Raw genomic sequence first — 8161 nt, 5'->3', positions numbered from 1 at the left:
TGAAGCCCAGCTGGCTGAAAGCAGGTTTCTGGGGTTTTGTTTAGCTTCTATATTTGTAACAATGTTTCAAACTGCAAGCTCAGAGGCCGGCAGCAGCAGGTGGGGAACGTTGGCTTCCTCTGTCACTGAAGCAAGCAAGCCTCCTGTTCGCTTCAAGCTGCCTGTCTGCCGGCCGCCATCTTGGCTGGCAGTTAATTTGCATATCGCCCTGATTAGCCAATGGGAAGGGTAGCAGATCTACGGCTAATTACCATGTTTCTCTATTATTAGATAGGATAATAATAAAAGCATAATATGCTAATTAGACTGGACGTCCATCTGGATGACCTTCTGGACAAAAGCTGGAACTGCAAAGGAAGCCCGGGTCCCAGGTGCCTGCTGGCAGCTGGAGGGAAGCCTAGGTCCTGGGTAATAGAGGGAAACCGGTGCTGGCAGCCGGGGGAAGGAAGGCCTACTCTTGCACGAATTTCATGCATTGGGCCTCTAGTCTATTATATAAGGCTTAGGTGAGGTAATATTGGTTCTCTCCAATTTGGGGGAAAGTATTTTATGTAAAAATAAAACATTTTTCCTCTCTGGACCATAGTTTTACATCTGTATTAATTGGTGAGTTTGGACTATATACTATGTGAACACATACATTATTTGTTTTCCAAGCAATATCATAGAGTCCAGCGGATAGCAAGAAGTAAATAAATATTCAATAAATAATGAACATCCAGTCCTAGCCAGTTTATCTCAGTGGATAGAGCTTTGTCCTGGGGCCAAAGGGTCCTAAATTTGATTCAGGTCAAGGGCGCATACATCAGTTGCAGGCTCCTCCCCGGCCTTGCCCTAGTCAGGGCACCTACAGTAGGCAACCAATCGATGTGTTTCTCTCACATCGATATTTCTCTCTGTCTTTCCCTCCTTGGGTGAGGATTTAACAAAATAAATAAATAAATAAATAAATAAATAACGAATATCCAATCAATAATGAATACAGGGAAAGTCTGTAAAACTGTGCACATTTATTTTTTTTTTTTAATATTTTTTTATTTTTCGCTTAAAGTATTACAAAGGGTATTACATAAGTGTCCTTTTTTTCCCCCCCGCCCATGACACACCCCTACCCTCCCTTACCCTCCAGTGTCTTATGTCCATTAGTTATGCTTATATGCATGCATACAAGTCCTTCGGTTGATCTCTTACTCCCCTCCCTCCTGCCCCCCAACTCTCTCTCGCCTTCCCACTGCATTTAAAGAAAGTAGCCAGTTGATCTTAATCATGGAATGAGAGAACTAGATGAAATATAAGGAATTTTAAGGCCCAGAGAAAGTTTAACTAGTTACTGCCAAAGAAAAACGTAGTAGATAGAAGAACCAAGGTCACAACACAGCCCTTTCAATAACCCACTCAGTCTCCTACTGGGTGGGAGGGAGCAGGACAGCCTGAGATCAAATCACACTACTCAGAACAGTGAGAAATGTAAAGCTTAGGAACTCTTTATTTCTGGAATTTTCCATGTAATATTTTTGGACCACGGTAATTGACACTACAGAAAGCAAAACTGTGGATAAGGAGGACTACTGTATACTAAATTTCCTGCTTCCTAGGGAAAGCGAACCTTTTCTCCTTTGTAGTTTCTCCCCCTGAAGTGATTTAGCTACTTCTAATGTAAACGTGTGGAGGACCACGTGTAGTTAGAGAAGCAAGTCACTGCACATCTTTACTAACAGCATTGCCGTTCCACACGACCTCCTCCTCCTCCTCTCTCCTGCTGGAACGGGCTCCTCCAGCCAGGCCAGGTCCCTGTTGGCTGTCCACACGGAAGTGCATTTCCACCACTTTGCCCTAGGCTGCCTGCAATGCCTCTGTGCCACCTTCTGCCACTCTGCCTATCCTTTCTCCCTCATACAAATCTCTCATCCACATCTTAAGACTCTGCAATTTACTTCATGGCTCATTTCAGGGGCCTTAACTGAGTAAGTGATCAAAATACTGTCTGCTGTCTAGTTCTGAGCTATTCTTTGGGGATGAAAGGGAAGCATATAAACAATAAACCACAGAAGATCAGAAATCTCGTATCTCTTAGAAAGAAGAGGCAAGTCACATATAAAAAATCAACAAACTCCAGAAGTTTTGGCTCAGAATGTATACATTTTTCCAAACCTCAATGAAAACACATATAAGATTTATGTATATTATACTTTGCAAACTTTACATCAAAAGAAAAGAATGGAAACATAGTGTAGTCTTTAACAGGATATGCATGGCAAAGTTTTTAGAGAGAAGGGTACTGGTGTCTGCAATTTACTTTAAATTGCATCAAAGATGGATTCATGAATAGATGGGTAGATATATTAAAAAAACATGTATAGTAGCCCTGGCTGGGGTAGTTCAGTGGTCAGAGCATCACAGGTTCAATTTCCAGTCAAGGGCACATACCTGGGTTGCAGGTTCATTCCCAACCCCAGCCAGGGTGCTTGCAGGAGGCAACCGATTAATGTGTCTCTCACATTGATCTTTCTTTCCTCCTCTCTCTCCCTTCCCAACCCCTATTCTTTTCCCCTCCCTTCCACTTTCTCTAAAAATCAATGGAAAAAATATCCTTGGGTGAGAATTAACAAAAAACCCCCACAAGTATGTAAAATATTAATGGAATAATCTAAGTGGTGAGTTTATAGGGGCTTACTATAAAATTATTTTAGCATTGCTGGGCATTTAAGATTTTGTATTAAAAGTTTTTCAATGATTTAAAATAAAACAGAGACTCTGCCAAGAGGAGCAAATATTCATAATCCTGTTTTTGTTCCTCATTATTGTGAAATTCTTGTCTGTGTCAATGTGAAGATTTCTTGAAGTGGAATACACAAACTGAAAAGAGGAGCAATGGGGGCGGGGGGTAGCCAGAGAAAATAGAAACTGAGACAAAGACTGAAATAAGCCACCACTAATACATTTAGCTAATTTACTGAGTACTTCCCATGTTTCTTGTGATAAGCACACAAACATTATCACATTTAAATTTAGTAATAGCTGTGAAGTTGTTGCCCCATTTTATAAAAGAGGAGCCTGAGGTAGAAGAGATATAAATTATTTGTCCACGATCTTACAGCCAGTGAGTTGCAGAATCTGAATTTACTCAAGAGGATTATACCAATTCCAAATTCCCCAACTTCCTATCACATAATCATAGTAATTTAAATAGCTTGGATGTAAGTGTTGAGTTGGAGGGATTAGGCCTATAAACTTAGATACATCAGAAATAGAAGTATTCATGGTTCAACACTATTTAGGCAAATACACTGGTATAAAGGAGGTGACATGTATATATCATAATTCTTAACATGTGAACAATTACGTTAATTTTGTGAGGGGGTTACAGCGTTAGCCTGAGAAACCTGGTTCAAAGGGGCTACTAACTCTGAGCTAGGCATTAATTGAAGTGTTCTCTGTCTTTCTCTCACTTTCTTCTTGTCTTTTTCAGAACTGCTGTCTGTGACTTTACACAATTTTGGTTCATTTCAGTTCTGCAGTTTGACTTAAGGGAAAATAAGTAGAACAGATTTCTCCTGCTTTAGTTTGACAAGATTTAGAACTAACCTAATAAGAGAAGGCTATCATTGCATCGCCCTCTTTAGCTCACTACAGTTCCCCTTCAGATTTGATAAGATGTTGTATATTAAAAAAATACATATAATAAAGTACAATTCCATAAGTTCTGATATGTTGTGTTTCCATTTTCATTTGTTTCAAGTTGTTTTTTTAATTTTTCTTTTGATTTCCTGCTTTGGCCCACTGGTGTTTTAGGAATGCGTTGTTTAATTTCCACCTATTTAGGAACGTGTTTACCAGTTTTCCTCCTGTTATTGATTTCCAGTTCTATACCACTGTGACTGGAAAAGATTCTTGGTATGATTTTAATTTTCTTGAATTTGTTAAGACTTGTTTTGTGGCCTACCATATGATCTACTCCGGAGAATGTTCTGTGTGCACTTGAGAAGAATGTGTATACTATGTTGTTGGATGAAATGTTCTGTTCCATCTGGTCCATCTGTTAGGTACATCTGACTAAAATATAGTTCAAATCCAATGTTTTCTTATTGAATTTCTGTTTAGATAATCTATCCATTATTGAAAGTGGGACACTGAGTCCCCCAACTCTTATTGTATTGTGGTCTATTTCCACCTAAAATTTTATTAATATTTGCTTTATATATTCAGATGATCCAATGTTAGCTGCATATCCAGGGAGAGTCCAAAGTACATTTACAGTTGTGAGTATGCAAACCACAGGGTCTGTTCTTGTATTTTATTTATTAATTATTATATTATTTTCCATACGACTAACTATAACCCTACTTTCACCCCACCCTGTATATTTACAATATATATTCTTTTGATGAATTGACCCCTTTATCATTATATAATGACCTTCTTTGTCTCTGTTAAGACCTTGATGAAAGAAATTGAAAATACAAATAAATATAAAGATACCCTCTGTTTATAAGTTAGGAGAATTAATATTGTTAAACTATCCATGCAACAGCTGGCATGGAGCAGTGGTTGAGCGTCCACCTATGAACCAGGAGGTCACGGTTCGATTCCTGGTCAGGGCACATGCCCGAGTTGTGGGCTCGATTGCCTGTATGGGGTGTGCAGGAGACAGCTGATCAATGATTCTCTCTCATCATTGATGTTTCTATCTCTCTCTCCTTCTCCCTTCCTCTCTGAAATCAATAAAAATATATTTTTTAAAAATGTGGAGTAAAGGGAACCCTTGAACACTGTGGGATTGTAAATTAGGATAGTCATTATGGAAAACAGTATGTAAATTCTCCAAAAAGTTAAAAAATAAAAATAACATATTGTCCAGCAATCCCACTTCTGGATACGTATTCAAAGAAATAAAACCTGCATCTCAGAAAGATATAATAGTATGCACTCCCATGTTCATTGCCATATTATTCACAATTGCCAAGATATGGAAACAACGTAAGTGTTCATTGACAGAGAATAAAGACTTTTTGATATATACCGTTAAAAGATAAACTGAGGCATATTAAAATTGACAAGAATTTATTTGGGAAAACATCTATTCAAATCATCCAGCTGTGAATGGAAAGTAGTTAGGAGTGCAATAGAAGTTAGGGGAAAGGCTTTTTTTTATAAAAGAAGACATGGAAGGAAAACCCCCAAAACTTATTTGATTGTCTAAGCTTAACTGGTTGCCTTATTTGAGAAAGCGTGGTTGGCTGTTCATGATTGGGTTTCTTAGCTTTTGTTTTCTCAGATTTGGTTGCATTGACTCTGGCTTAGTTTAGGTTTGCTTACTACACAGGCTACGAAGGCAATAGAGTTGCCTCAGTCCAATGGCCTCCTTGTTTAATTACTTTAAGAATATATATAATTGAATATTATTCAGCCATAAAAAAGAAGGACATCTGACTGTGCCAACATGGCTGAACTTGAAGAACATAAAGCTAAATGTTGTAGCCAGACACAGAAAGGCACTTATATGATCTCGCTTACATATGGAATGTAAAAAGTTGGACTCATAGAATCAAGAGAAGAATGTCTATTGCCAGGAGCTGGAGGTGGGAGATGGAAGGGAGAGATTCGAGGATGTTGGTCAAAGGGTACAAACTTCAATTATAAGATTATAATGATAAGATGAATACATTTGGTAGATCTATTATATAGCACTGTGACTATAGTTAATACGGTATTGAAAAGTATGTAAGTAAAAAGTATGTAAGATCACCTGCTGAGAAAGGGAAGCAGTGGTGAGAGAGGGCACCACACAAGTCTCAGGTCAGAGCAACAGTGGCACTTAACATGAACTATTTTACTTTTCATGTGAATAGTTGGATTTAATAACTACAGTCCTCAAGTTCTCATTGTGCATGAAACTTCTGACCCAATAAAACCAAACTCATTTTTGTGGTCATTTTATTAGATGTACAAGGCTTTCAAAACCAGTTTTATAGACTTACACAGACACCATAAAATACTCTCTTGCTCACCATTTCAAGAGGAATTGAGCTCTTCCTACAGGCGTCATAGCTAATTATAGGTTCATTTGTGGAACTTACTGAAAACCTTTAAACTCTTTTATGTAAGTGAAACCGGCAGAATCTCACGAACACGTCACCGCATATGACTGCATTCCCACCTCTCCAAGGACACCAAGCATTTTGTTCCCCAAATCCTAGAATCTGGGAAGAACTTTGCCTGTACTTTCTCATGAGCTCTTCACGCGCCTGGTTTGAAGGACACTTGTATCTTGCTGCCTAGAGGGGAAGTTTGATACTGCAAAAACACACTGAGAGGATGCTGTGCTTAATAACAATGCGTAGACTAGCAGTCTAATGAGCAAAAAGATGGCAAAAGGGAATAATCATTTCTTTTCTGCTCCTCTAGCTCAAATGTCACCTCCTCAACGGGGACATTGGCAACCGTTGTCCTCACCATCAACCCTATCTGTACTAGAAATCACTCTGTCTGTGCTCTGTCTGTACTATGAACAGTCCTACTTTCTCCAGGGATGTTGAGCCCTTGGAAGGAAATGGGTTTGGAGTTAGACATATGTCTTTGGTTTGGCTCCCATGAGCAATTTTAGGTTAAATTATACTTGCTAATCCTTATAGTGCCACATGTGCAATGATGGTGAGACTTCACAGATGTAATTTTAGAAAAAAAATGAACATGTATAATGTGTATAAAATCTCTATGCATACTGTATCTTATACCTATAAGGAATTATGCTTTTAATAATAGTTTTGAAGGAAAATATCTTCCAGTCCTAGGGCAACAGCCCTGAAATACACTCAGTAGCCTTATTGAGAATGAACAGGATCTTCTAAGTATTTTTAGTTTTGTCTTTAGTTTCTGTCATCATTTTCCTGCTTTTAAATGAATAGACTTTATTTTTAAAGTACTTTTAAGTTTATAGCAAATTTGAGTGGGAAATACAGAGAGGTCCTAAATATACCCTCATCTCCTCTCCACCACCAACATCCCCCACCAGATGGGTACACTTGTTAAAATTAAAGAATCAACATTGACACATCATTATTAACCAAAGTCCACAGCATACACATTTTAACAGCTTAATTTTGAAAATGAAATGTATTTTAATAAATACTATCTTTATAATTATTTAAAGTGTGTATACATTTTTGGGAGACACCCTACATATACCTCTCTATCTGTCTAACTGTTTCCTGTTTCCAAGTAACTTACCTGCATACAAAGACAGAGAAAAAATTCATAGAAATAGGAAAATATCCAGTGTCCAACAAATAAAATTTATAATTTCTTGTATTCAAAGAAATAGAAAAAATTACCCTAAATCTGGAAATATATTAATAATATAAACAGATCTAGAAAAGATACAAATGATATAATTGATAGATGAGGCTATTAAATAACTTATTTCTTATTTTCTGGAAAGTAGAGGAAAGATAGAGTATATTAAGAAAAAAATCTATATATTTAATCTATTTATCTTTATATGTATAAAGCAAAATGAGAAGTAAAATATACCACATGGTATCAACAGCAGGTTAGCAATTGAGAAAGAAAAGATTTTAAGACAGCATTAGAAATGAACAGAAATTAAACTGAGGGTGTGGGAGGGGGGGGCACCTGAAAAAAATATTGGAGAAAGCATTAGTAAGTTGTGGGACAACTTTATGCAGCTTGGGAGAAGGGTGATTTGAGAATATTAAAATTTTTTGAAGAAATAATAGTTGTTTAATTTATAAATTTGATAAAAACTATAAACCGGTGCATCCAGGAATCTAAATGGACCCCAAGTAGAAAAAAAATGACAATCCTAACCTAGCCTATATAAACCCTTTATCTGAAGCCCTGACTCAGCATTTGAATCTAACCATTACTCTCCTTTCTCAAAATATTCCTTAGTTCTTATTTGCCTCCTTTCATCCTTATTCTTGGAATGCTGGTTGTCACTCATGTGCCTCTGATTTTCAAATAATTCTGAGAGTCAGATCCATTGTGAATCCTGGTCATGACCACATCCTCTCTGCCATTCCTCCACCCACTCAAATAAATGCGCTCTCCTCAGTGTTCCCCTGAGTTATACACATATTTGCGTGTGCCTTTAATGACATGTTTTCTTCTCCATTAGCCTGTGAACTTCTCTTACTCAACT

This window comes from Myotis lucifugus, unplaced genomic scaffold (genome assembly GCF_000147115.1).
Source record: "Myotis lucifugus unplaced genomic scaffold, Myoluc2.0 scaffold_202, whole genome shotgun sequence".
NCBI classification, from domain to species: Eukaryota; Metazoa; Chordata; class Mammalia; order Chiroptera; family Vespertilionidae; genus Myotis; species Myotis lucifugus.
This window is presented reverse-complemented; position numbering follows the sequence as displayed.